Consider the following 14,503-nt stretch of genomic DNA (forward strand, 5'->3'; position numbering starts at 1 on the left):
TTTACCGCTAGTTTTTTTCGGTTTAGCTCTTGACAATTCATACAAAAACAAATACATTTTGCAACAATTTCGTGACGTCACACTTTTGCGTTGAGAAGAACAAGCATAGAAATGCATACAAATTGTAAACAGAAAATTAAACACTTTTGGAAATTCCCAAAATAATATTAATTCTTTCGTCTTTGCAAGAAAAATTTCAGTGGAATGTTTAGAATATTGTTGCGAGAAAAGATATATGTAAGTAGTTTTAGGCACATCCACAATAAATAGAGTAGCATGTGTGGAAATTGTTCAAATGAAGAAAACTAGTGAAGGTGTACTGTTGTATTTATTTAAATTTCTAAGCATAAATATATTAATTTTTTAAAATGAAATGTGCAGGGGCTTGTTGTAATAATTATTATGCAATTAAAGGATCGAAAACGAGTTTTTTCAGTTTTCCGGCCGATTTAAAAGTTGCAAAAAAATGGGTGTTATTTTGCAAAAAAAATTATATATTTAATACTAAATCCTCTTTAATTAATTAATTTCACAATTCTTTTATCATAATTTCATACATCTGATACATCTGAACTTATAATATATGTATACATATATTTATATACAACACAAGAAACGTCTTCTCCATTTGAATCACAACTTAATAGACAATTTTATTATCAATAGGCCGATATATTTCTTTGGAAATGATTCAAATCTTTTCACTCAACAATATTCAATCGCTTCACTAAAACTTTTCATTAAAATCGAAAGAATTAATAATATTTTGCGAATTTACAAAAGTGTTCACTTTTCTGTTTACAATTTGCAAGCCATTTGACAGTTTTTCACTCTTGTTCTTCTCAACACGCAACTATGACGTTTCATAATGGCGGGTGTCGTAATCTTGTATTCTATCATTCTTGATGTAAACCAAGAAAATAACGTTAATATTGTAAATAGCATAAATGTTGCCAAATATTGATTGTTAAAGAAAATTCAGTTTTCAATATATATATGTACATATATGTAAATAAATGGTAATATTTAAAAGCTTATCTTAAATAATTACTGGAAAATTGTAAAAATGGATATTAAAAATATAACTGTTGTGTATAAATATGTAAACTTTAAAAAGAAATAAAATAAAAATTTTAATTGTTTTATTTATGAGGAAAGAGTTGACTGATACGATAGGCCGCGGTGATCAATGAATAACAAAATAAATGACTTATCGGACAGTTTCTGGGTGACCATAACCTTAACGAAACAAACAGCCCTATTCTCATGCCCTCACAAAAGTCACCAACCTCACTACAGTGATGTTTCTCACTGTAGTGAGGGTTACCTTATTCTGGCGAAAATTCAAAAGCTCAAATGCTCACTATTCTCACAAATATCTGTGACGTGTGAAAGCAGCCATCATAATAGAAAACATCAGTGTTTATTTTGTTTTAAATCAATATTTTATATTTTTTAAAAAGTATTTGAGCATGGAGGAACTGTTCTTCGTATATGCAGAAGTCGAATATATCTGTTTTCTGCGTTTCCTGGCGTGTTTGTATTTTTACGGACATGGCTCTTAGCAAAAATGCGTTGGTAATAGTTATATGCTCTATATGAGCCAATCCTCTGTAAAAATAAATATATGCATATATACATATATGTAAGTTACTTTCTGTCTCTGTACATTTTACTTCCTCTAAGAATGAATAAAAAGACATCTACATATGTCTAAATAATTCATTTTATTTTATTTCATTTTTTTATATTTTTACATTTTTATTATTACTTATTTAATTATTATATATATGAAATTATTGTATATATGTATATATATATATATATATTTAAAATTTTCAAAATTACTTACATATGATTATCCATTTGTGTGTCCATTTTTGTTTGCTTATTTTTATTAAAAAAGCTTTTTGACAGCAAAAAGCTTTTTACCTTTTGACAGCAAAAAGCTTTTTACCTCACGTGGTGACTTTTTTAAGCTTTTTTAAGCTTTTTTCTTATGAGGTTTGAGCAAGAATAGCCTCACAAATTATGCCTCACAAGAAATCTCTCAAATATTTCCTCTCAACTCAGTTGAGAGGTTTTTTCAGAATAGGGCTGAAACTATTTTTAGTAATACTATGTTCGGACGGACAATGAAAACAAGTTTTTGTGGGAAAAACTGGTTTTCGTCCTAAAACTTGTGTTTTCGTCCATGTAAAATCTGTCAAACGAAACACATTCCAAACACTACTTGAAAACTTACATTCCACTCAATATAATCATAGAAGACATATTTTGCCGGCCCTAAGTTTACATTCCATATACAAATACAGCTGTCACTTGTTATTGTCATATTAGAGGAATTCTCTTGATCTTGCAAAACTTGCACAGGCACGAATTGCAGGACTTTCCTCTTGGTGCAACCGCACAACAACAAATACACGCAGAAAATTATTCGCACTGGCTGTAAAATATGTCAGACCAAAACCCATGTTTATTTTCGTGCAATGACAGCAACCCTGTTTTAGCTGTCATTTTACATAAATACATATTTCGTCGTTATATTGTTAAGGAAGATAAGTTTTAAATAGATTTTATAATTTCTACTTAAATTATAAAGATTTGATACAGTGTTTTGTTAAGAATGTATGCAGAAGGTGCGCTAATTCACAATAGTAATTCTCAATAAATTGGCCGAATCAGCCGTTCATAATAACTAGATTCTGCAATGGGTGCTCTTTTGGCCTTGAGCATTTGGGTATAGGATTTTTGCATTTTGTGTTATCTTGCAATCTTGCAAGAGCAAGAGAACCCCCCTATTGACGTTGAAAAATGGAAAAGCAAAAATACAAATAAATAAAATTTGTGAAGTGATAGGGGAGAAACCCTACTCATTGAATTGTGGCAAAACAAATTTAGTACTCTTTAGTGCTGTTAAGGCATCTAAAACTTACCATTCTCGTTGCTCAAAATGTAAACAAACAAATAAATTTGTGAGTTGTCAGTGAAAACTCATCGAAAACACACATTGTCGATGCGAAAGACTTAGATTTCACAACCCACAATGGTGTTTTCAAGACGTCTTCATGTTGGTCCCAAGAATGATAGAGAAAGAGATTACGCAACGCGCATGTTTGTTTTCAGTCAGCTTCTTGCTGGCGTGACGGTTGACTTATTATTCGCCCGCGCCTTTGAATGTGAATTCGAATTGTATTTTCGCGTGTAGTATTAATTGTGAAATTTTATATTTTTTAAAATGAATTGTGCAGTGTTCGGATGCAATAATAACAATGTTAAAAATAGTGCGACGAAATGGAGATTTTTCCATTTCCCTTAGGATAAAACAGTACTAAAATAGTGGATTAATTTTTGTGCACTTCGCGCCAGAAGCCTGCGAAAGAAATTTGAAATGGGTAATTAAGTATAGCATTTTGATTACAATAATTTTACTTTTATAACCAAACACTCTTGCAGGTTTAAGTTCGCCGAGTCTAACGAAGTTGCTACCTAGCGCTTTTCTCACGTTAACCAGATTATCTCCTGCAAAGGCTAATGAACGACAGAAAAGTATGAAGTCTCGTTTAAACCAGGACGTTTTAGAAAGTTAGTTTGGCGTAAATAGGCTAAAAGGCGGTCTTCACGATCACCCTGACAGGAAGGAGTATCATTATTATTAATTATCAAAATATTAAACGTACATAGTATTATAAACCTAAAATTACAGAAAACATTCTTATATAAAAATGTATTGATGTTAACAAATGCAAATATGTACTTACATACAAACTAAGTTTTTGCATACTAACCTTTGTTTCTTATCCTAAATGTAATAATAATCTTAACTAACAATTTATTCCATTTATTTATACGCATGTATGTATGTTTATTATATTTTTCCAGGTAATATTTTTCAACGTGTGTCAGTTGATCTAAATTCCGCTGACCCAATTGAAAAAAATGATGACTTGAAGATTCTCAACAACGACGGGCTTGAAAATTTGGCAGGGTACATCTGCCACAAACTTGGTAAAGATAACCCCGAAATTTGTGCCAATTCAGAAAATTGTTCATCTTATACTTGGATGGATCACCTATCTGAAGGAGGACTCTCAAAACCAACAGATATGTTGAAGGAGAAAGCCTTGCAAGCAGTATTTGACGACTTAAATGGTACTGATTTGCATATACATATGTGCAAACTAGGTCCAGAAGCACTTAGATTTAAGTAATTTTGTTAATTGTAGCACCAAAATGAAAGAATTGTTTTTCAGAGCTAAAATGTATTTTAGGATTCGCTCCTTAAATAAAAACTTAATTGAAAATATGTAAAGCAAAAAAAGAAAATTAAATAAGACAATAAATTGATAGTTGGTCACAAAATATTCAATATTTTTATTTGCAAAAATGTATGTATATAGTTGAAACAAACACAGCAAAGAGACAAAATTAAATAATGCAACGAAAATACCATGAATTGAATATGTAGGTAAATGTTCACTATAAAATATTCACTTATATTGATGTTAACTTTTGATGATATTCATGTTTTTGTATGCCTGCAATACAAAATTGCTTCTTATTGCAAAGAATAACAAACAACTGAAAATCAGCTGATTGTACGTTGATCAACCGTGACGTAGATGCGCAGAACGAACAAAATTTGAACTCGTCATTGCGCAATCTTGTTTCTATCATTCTTGGTTGGCCCGGGTATCGTCCGGGTAAAGTGCTGAACGCAATACCGACGACAGACGACAAACAACATCTGTCAAATATTAAAATACACACGTTCTTATGCAGCTGCACGACTACACGACCGTAGGCCGACGGTTGTCGCTCTCGCTAACTTAAATTTTCTCCTATATTTGCCAACGACAGTAGGTCGACAGTAGAGTTGACAGTAGAATGGAAGATAGAGAGATGAGGAAGAGTGGTGATGCCACTAATATGTTAAATGTAAAATTATTCACAGATCTTACAAACTTGACGTTATTTTACAAATAAAAGCATAAAATAGCGCTATTTTACCATTTGTAATAACAATTGATAATTTAAAACAAATAAATTTACCTATTTACTTATTTTTTGCATAAAAAACTTCACTTTGAACAAAATATTAAAATTTCATTCAAGTGCAAGGTATTAGTGTGGCCACAACGAAATTGTGTACATGCAAAATGGACAACTGCGTTGTCTTGTGTATATGCCGGCCATTGTTATGTTGCTGCATTCTTACGAATGTTCATGTAGTAAGATGCACAACCCCATTTTCAGTTCACTGTCGTGTCGTGTCGTTAGCATTGTATTCACCAACTAACAGATTTCTTTATATCGATCAAGAATGATAGAATACAAGATTACGACACTAGTTTACCGTTAGTTTTTTTCGGTTTAGCTCTTGACAATTCTTACAAAAACAAATACATTGTGCAACAATTTCGTGACGTCACACTTTTGCGTTGAGAAGAACAAGCATAGAAATGCATACAAATTGTAAACAGAAAAGTAAACACTTTTGGAAATTCCCAAAATAATATTAATTCTTTCGTCTTTGCAAGAAAAATTTCAGTGGAATGTTTAGAATATTGTTGCGAGAAAAGATATATGTAAGTAGTTTTAGGCACATCCACAATAAATAGAGTAGCATGTGTGGAAATTGTTCAAATGAAGAAAACTAGTGAAGGTGTACTGTTGTATTTATTTAAATTTCTAAGCATAAATATATTAATTTTTTAAAATGAAATGTGCAGTGGCTTGTTGTAATAATTATTATGCAATTAAAGGATCGAAAACGAGTTTTTTCAGTTTTTCGGCCGATTTAAAAGTTGCAAAAAAATGGGTGTTATTTTGCAAAAAAAATTATATATTTAATACTAAATCCTCTTTAATTAATTAATTTCACAATTCTTTTATCATAATTTCATACATCTGATACATCTGAACTTATAATATATGTATACATATATTTATATACAACACAAGAAACGTCTTCTCCATTTGAATCACAACTTAATAGACAATTTTATTATCAATAGGCCGATATATTTCTTTGGAAATGATTCAAATCTTTTCACTCAACAATATTCAATCGCTTCACTAAAACTTTTCATTAAAATCGAAAGAATTAATAATATTTTGCGAATTTACAAAAGTGTTCACTTTTCTGTTTACAATTTGCAAGCCATTTGACAGTTTTTCACTCTTGTTCTTCTCAACACGCAACTATGACGTTTCATAATGGCGGGTGTCGTAATCTTGTATTCTATCATTCTTGATGTAAACCAAGAAAATAACGTTAATATTGTAAATAGCATAAATGTTGCCAAGTATTGATTGTTAAAGAAAATTCAGTTTTCAATATATATATGTACATATATGTAAATAAATGGTAATATTTAAAAGCTTATCTTAAATAATTACTGGAAAATTGTAAAAATGGATATTAAAAATATAACTGTTGTGTATAAATATGTAAACTTTAAAAAGAAATAAAATAAAAATTTTAATTGTTTTATTTATGAGGAAAGAGTTGACTGATACGATAGGCCGCGGTGATCAATGAATAACAAAATAAATGACTTATCGGACAGTTTCTGGGTGACCATAACCTTAACGAAACAAACAGCCCTATTCTCATGCCCTCACAAAAGTCACCAACCTCACTACAGTGATGTTTCTCACTGTAGTGAGGGTTACCTTATTCTGGCGAAAATTCAAAAGCTCAAATGCTCACTATTCTCACAAATATCTGTGACGTGTGAAAGCAGCCATCATAATAGAAAACATCAGTGTTTATTTTGTTTTAAACCAATATTTTATATTTTTTAAAAAGTATTTGAGCATGGAGGAACTGTTCTTCGTATATGCAGAAGTCGAATATATCTGTTTTCTGCGTTTCCTGGCGTGTTTGTATTTTTACGGACATGGCTCTTAGCAAAAATGCGTTGGTAATAGTTATATGCTCTATATGAGCCAATCCTCTGTAAAAATAAATATATGCATATATACATATATGTAAGTTACTTTCTGTCTCTGTACATTTTACTTCCTCTAAGAATGAATAAAAAGACATCTACATATGTCTAAATAATTCATTTTATTTTATTTCATTTTTTTATATTTTTACATTTTTATTATTACTTATTTAATTATTATATATATGAAATTATTGTATATATGTATATATATATATATATATTTAAAATTTTCAAAATTACTTACATATGATTATCCATTTGTGTGTCCATTTTTGTTTGCTTATTTTTATTAAAAAAGCTTTTTGACAGCAAAAAGCTTTTTACCTTTTGACAGCAAAAAGCTTTTTACCTCACGTGGTGACTTTTTTAAGCTTTTTTAAGCTTTTTTCTTATGAGGTTTGAGCAAGAATAGCCTCACAAATTATGCCTCACAAGAAATCTCTCAAATATTTCCTCTCAACTCAGTTGAGAGGTTTTTTCAGAATAGGGCTGAAACTATTTTTAGTAATACTATGTTCGGACGGACAATGAAAACAAGTTTTTGTGGGAAAAACTGGTTTTCGTCCTAAAACTTGTGTTTTCGTCCATGTAAAATCTGTCAAACGAAACACATTCCAAACACTACTTGAAAACTTACATTCCACTCAATATAATAATAGAAGACATATTTTGCCGGCCCTAAGTTTACATTCCATATACAAATACAGCTGTCACTTGTTATTGTCATATTAGAGGAATTCTCTTGATCTTGCAAAACTTGCACAGGCACGAATTGCAGGACTTTCCTCTTGGTGCAACCGCACAACAACAAATACACGCAGAAAATTATTCGCACTGGCTGTAAAATATGTCAGACCAAAACCCATGTTTATTTTCGTGCAATGACAGCAACCCTGTTTTAGCTGTCATTTTACATAAATACATATTTCGTCGTTATATTGTTAAGGAAGATAAGTTTTAAATAGATTTTATAATTTCTACTTAAATTATAAAGATTTGATACAGTGTTTTGTTAAGAATGTATGCAGAAGGTGCGCTAATTCACAATAGTAATTCTCAATAAATTGGCCGAATCAGCCGTTCATAATAACTAGATTCTGCAATGGGTGCTCTTTTGGCCTTGAGCATTTGGGTATAGGATTTTTGCATTTTGTGTTATCTTGCAATCTTGCAAGAGCAAGAGAACCCCCCTATTGACGTTGAAAAATGGAAAAGCAAAAATACAAATAAATAAAATTTGTGAAGTGATAGGGGAGAAACCCTACTCATTGAATTGTGGCAAAACAAATTTAGTACTCTTTAGTGCTGTTAAGGCATCCAAAACTTACCATTCTCGTTGCTCAAAATGTAAACAAACAAATAAATTTGTGAGTTGTCAGTGAAAACTCATCGAAAACACACATTGTCGATCCGAAAGACTTAGATTTCACAACCCACAATGGTGTTTTCAAGACGTCTTCATGTTGGTCCCAAGAATGATAGAGAAAGAGATTACGCAACGCGCATGTTTGTTTTCAGTCAGCTTCTTGCTGGCGTGACGGTTGACTTATTATTCGCCCGCGCCTTTGAATGTGAATTCGAATTGTATTTTCGCGTGTAGTATTAATTGTGAAATTTTATATTTTTTAAAATGAATTGTGCAGTGTTCGGATGCAATAATAACAATGTTAAAAGTAGTGCGACGAAATGGAGATTTTTCCATTTCCCTTAGGATAAAACAGTACTAAAATAGTGGATTAATTTTTGTGCACTTCGCGCCAGAAGCCTGCGTGGCTAAATGAGCACCTGACCCCCCTCTAAATATAATATAACTACACCCCACACATACACACCATAATCAACACATCTTCACCCCACACTGCACATCCTATACTCAACACATTGGCATCATGCGGATCATTTCCGGTCATCCCACACTACGTCCCACACTCAACACATCATCTTTTACACCACACCTTTCGCACCACACATGAGGACACCACACACAATCAACAAAAGGAACGGGCGGACGAGGCCAAGCCTCTTTTTCATACGATCCGCGCGCATATACGGTTCTCCGTCAAACAACCAAGTTTTCTTTTTCTGCAATCGACCGCAACGTCATCGCCCAATCAAAGGTGAGTTGCCGCGAATTTGATATTTTTCTCTATGGTCCTTCGAGCCGTACCGGACGGCACTTGTGAAAAATCATCAAGTTAAAAAAAAAAAAAAAAAAAACCGTGGCGGTAACGCGAATCGCGATAACCTAACCAATATATAAAAAAAACAAAAAAAAAAAAAAAGGTGACGGTAACGCGATAACCTAACAAAAAAAAAAAAAAGTGACGTGAAACAGTTAACAAAAATAAAAAAAAAAAAATAAAAAAAAAAACCCAAAGGTGGCGTGACACAGTTAAAAAACACAAAAAAAAAAAAGTGGCGTGACACAGTTAAAAAACACAAAAAAAAAAAGAGGTGACGTGACACAGTTAAAAAACAAAAAAAAAAAAAAAACAAAAAAACCCCCCCAAGGTGGCGTGACACAGTTAAAAAACACAAAAAAAGAGGTGACGTGACACAGTTACCAAACAAAAAAAAAAAAAAAACCCCAAAGGTGGCGTCACACAGTTAAAAAAAAAAAAAAAAAAAAAAAAAAAAAACCAGTGGCGTGACACAGTGAGCAAACAAAAAAAAAAAAAAAAAAAAGTATTAAAAGTGGTCAAAAGACAACGGTGGTGAGGTGTCACAGTTAACAAAAAACAAAAAACAAATTCTACAAGTGGTCAAAAAAACGGTGGTGAGGTGACAGTTAAAAAAAAAAAAAAAAAAAAAAAAAAACATCTACAAGTGGTCAAAAGTGGTGAGGTGACACAACAAAAAAAAAAAAAGTGAAAGAGGTTTAAACAATTGTGCAAAAACAACGGTGGTGGAGCATAAGTGCTGTAACAAGCCTAACGAAGTGTGGCGGCAAAAGTGCAGTGAACAAATAGCATATACATACATACAATACACATATGTACATATGTATGTACAGTGTTAGTGGGTTCAAATCTAAAAAAGAAGAAAAAAAAAAAAAAAAGAAAAAAGAAAAAAGAAAAAGAGTGTGGTGACAAAAAGTGCAGTGTAGAGAGGAAAAACCGAAAAAAAAAAAAAAGAAAAAAAAAACAATCACATGCGATATACATGCATATGTGCATATAAAGTGATAGTGCAGTGATATAACCCACGAACAAGAAAAATTCATAACAAGAGCACAGCTACAGCGCCAGCAACACAAGGACAGGAGAAACACGAAAGAGAAGGATAGTCACAAGCACAGACAGGCGACAGCACAGGCACACGCACAAGGCCCACACACACATACATACACACGTAAACTCTTACCATACCTTACTATCCCCAAAAGCCCCTGGAGGAAAACAAAGTGAGTGTATCGTTACTTTCAATTTTTGTATTATACACATGTACGAATGTATGTATGATTTAATTTCATATAATTAAATTTACGGCTTGACTAAAATTCCGGTCAAAAAAGCAGTGAGAACCGTTACCAAGCTGTTTTCGGTATCCGGTTTATTTTCCGGTAGAAACCGAGAAACCGCAAACAAAGCAGTTTGGTACTGCACATAGCGGATTATTGATTACCGGTAAATACTTTTTCAAGTATAAGCAGGATTGCCTAAAATAAGCTAGGCAATCATAAGAAAAAAAAAAAGAAGATTTGCGCAAATAAAATTCTGCTTCATACATACATACATATACATATACCACTTATACCATTATAACATACGAAGAGCATAACTTGCTCTTTCTCTTAAATCAAAATATATTTCAAAGGCATATTTATACATACATATACATATACCACTTATACCATTATAACATACGAAGAGCATAACTTGCTCTTTCTCTTAAATCAAAATATATTTCAAAGGCATATTTATACATACATATACATATATCACTTATGCCACTATAACATACGAAGAGCATAACTTGCTCTTTCTCTCAAATCAATATATTTCAAATACATATTTTTACATTCATACATACTTATATCCATAATTAAAAATTATTAAATTCTCTTTTCGCGGCTTCTTACCACTGCGAACATATGTATATACATATACATGTATAAGTATATGCGGCGCAACTTGAGAAAATTACCTGCAGTCGGTTAATTCTCTTTTCGGTGTTTTTCGTACAAACATATATACATATATATATACACGCGTATATATATATATGCACATACGGACGCATATCAATATAGACAATATATACAAACACCCAATCGACATTGGGTACAATTATATAACAATAACTATAACAAAAAGGACTTTTATAAAATACAAATTTGTACATAAGTATCGTCGCATATGTAGATACGCTCACTGCTTCAAAGTCCAAATTGGCATATATTGTGCGATACCCCTTGGTTTTCGTCTAACAAAACCAAGCAGGATTGCTTATAAAAGATATTCAAAGTCCACATTGGCATATTTCCCGCAATACCCCTTGATTTTTGATCAACAAAAACAAGCAGGATTGTGCAAAAACCAAAAGCGTAATACATATGTACATACATGCATATGTACAAAGTGCAGTGATCTCTAAAACGAGCGCTCATTAGCACATAATAAATAAAAGATCCACCTATAGATATACCCTATAGGAAATTTGGACATAAAATATATAAAACAAATATACATAGAAGAATAAACATATAAAAAAAAAAAATTTTCCGGTCTATAATAAATAACAAAATCAAATTTAAGCGATATTCTTTACGTGATTTGGAAAACTCTTATTTACATAAAAGAGTTCACGTCTAAACAATTCGGTCAAAACTCTTATTAACTTAAAAGAGTTCGCAGTTACAAAACCTATAAAATACGTAAAGCGTCTTATCATATTAAGTTCGTTCAAAACTCTTATTTATTTAAGAGTTCACGTCTACACATATACATATATAAATACATATAGAAACGAAAATATTTTTCGAAATCTCGATTTATCAAAAAGCCATTGGGTTTATTGATTTTTTGAAACTCTTACATACAAAAGAGTCTTCTTTTCAACATTTTCTATACTATATACTAGTATACTTTATACACGTTTTCTAAATATCTACAAGTCTAGTTTTCACTAAGACTTTTTAATTCATTCTATACATCTTTAAATGAGTTCAGACTCAAAGGAATCGAAAACAACACAGTCACTAAAGGTTCCAAAAATGGTTTTAGAGGAAAAGAGCCCATGTACACCTGCTGAGGCTACACGCTCAAAGCAAGGTGCTACAAAAATAAAGAGGGGTAAAGATATTTCGTATGCAAAATTCATTGCTGAGAGTGACAGTTTGATACGATACTGCACTCGATTTTCATCCACACCGATTCAAGACAATTCTGAATCGGTCTTAGAAATCAAAAAAGATAATTTAGACAATTTTTGGACGCGTCTCCAAGCGGCATATGACGCAATCGTAGAATCTGACGAATCAGATCTACCTGAAAATTTCAAATCCTCGGCTTACGCCAAATATGAAAATTGCTTAGACCAATTTGAAGAAACTAAAGCAATGATTTCAGATCAGCTAAAATTAATTAATGCAATTGCACCTACTCCACTTCCGCGAGTAGAGATGCCACCAATACAAAGCCACGAGGCAAGTTCAGGCATCCACCTCAAGGTGCCCGCATGTGACACAGAAATTTTTCATGGGGGTTATGAACAATGGCCGTCCTTCCGGGACATGTTCACAGCCGTTTACATAAACCACCCAAAATTATCTAATGCGCAAAAATTGTATCACCTCCGATACAAAACGAAAGGTCAAGCTGGCGTCATAGTAAAACAGTTCGCATTAAATGACGACAATTTTAATATGGCTTGGGAAGCTTTAAAATCAAGATACGAGAATGAACGAATATTGGTCGATAAGCAGATAACAATTCTGATGAACTTGCCAAAAATTCAAAAGGAAACCAGTGAAGAATTTATCAAACTTCAATCCACTGTTTCCAATTGTTTGTCGATTTTATCGACCCAAAACATTCCCACAGACAACTGGGACCCTATACTGGTGAATATATGCACAGCAGCATTACCAGAAAAGTCTTTACTATTGTGGGAGCAATCGCTCTCATCACGTAAAAAGTGCCCAACGTGGCAACAAATGAGAGATTTTCTCACTACCCAGTACGAAATCGCAGAAAGGGTAGACAAAAAAATAAATACAAGTAAACCAAAAGGTATTCAGCAAGACTTCAATAGAAGCTTCCACAAGCCCCAAGCCAATAGCCACAATAACTCAAATAGAAACCTTTTTAAAAATCAATCGTTCTCTTCCGAACAATATAAACAAACGTCATGCGAACTGTGCAGAGGAGGTCATAGATTAAAATTATGCGAAAAATTCAAAAAAATGAATGTTTGCGATCGAAACACTTTCGTAAGATCGAAAAAATTATGTACCAATTGTATGTCACATGCGCATACGCTTAAAGATTGCGAAAGCAAATTTAATTGCGTTTACTGCCATAAAAGACATCATTCAATGTTACATATAACAAATTTTTCCAGCTCACCCCCAAACAATGCAAACGTTAAACGAGCAACAGGATTAGTTGCCACAGCAAATTCTGAAATCTGCCAAGAAGCACCATGCTGCTCAAAGGCATTAAAAACCCAATCGCTACATAGCGAAAATCACAGTAGGGTACTTTTACCCACAGCAGTTGTCTCCATCGAGCACCGAGGAGAACTGTTTAAACTCAGAGCCTTAATAGACCAAGGATCACAACGATCCTTTATAGCGTCTAGGGCACAGAACAGGCTACAGTTACCGACAAAACTGGCCAACTTTGAAATCACGGGAATGGGCGGAAGAGTTGTTCAAAACTCAAATAAAATCTGCCCCATTACCCTCTTTTCCCCCAAAGCGGATAAGCGCATACAAGCAGAAGCTATTGTCTTACCGCAATTAACCAACATGCTACCAAGCTATCATATAAATAGCAAGCATTGGCAAAAGGTTTCACACCTAAAGCTAGCAGACCCCAACTGCAACACCCCCGCTCAAATAGATCTACTATTAGGCAGCGATCTAATACCACAAATTATTCTTGAAGGTATTGAAAAAATTACCGAAACACTTCTGGCGCAAAATACCATTTTCGGATGGGTCCTAAGCGGACTAGTTGCGGAACCAGTTACAACATTAACAACTCAAGTTGAGGAAGTCTCAAATGAGTACCTCAATTCACAATTGAGGAAATTTTGGGAACTAGAAGAACTCCCCCCCATATCAGTCACAACCCCTGAAGATCAGTATTGTGAGGATTTTTACAAAGCCACAACTGCTAGATCAGAAAATGGTCGGTACGTCGTACGACTGCCACTTAAACAACAATTTCCTAACACACTCGCCTTAGGTCACTCTCGCACCTCTGCAATTCAGCAGTTTTTAAGTATGGAAAGAAACCTACTTAAAAAAGGCGAACTCAAATCTGAATATGATGGTGTGTTAGAAGAATACCTCCATTTAGATCACATGGAGGAAG

Source organism: Bactrocera dorsalis, chromosome 6, assembly GCF_023373825.1.
Source record: "Bactrocera dorsalis isolate Fly_Bdor chromosome 6, ASM2337382v1, whole genome shotgun sequence".
In the NCBI taxonomy this organism is placed as follows: Eukaryota; Metazoa; Arthropoda; class Insecta; order Diptera; family Tephritidae; genus Bactrocera; species Bactrocera dorsalis.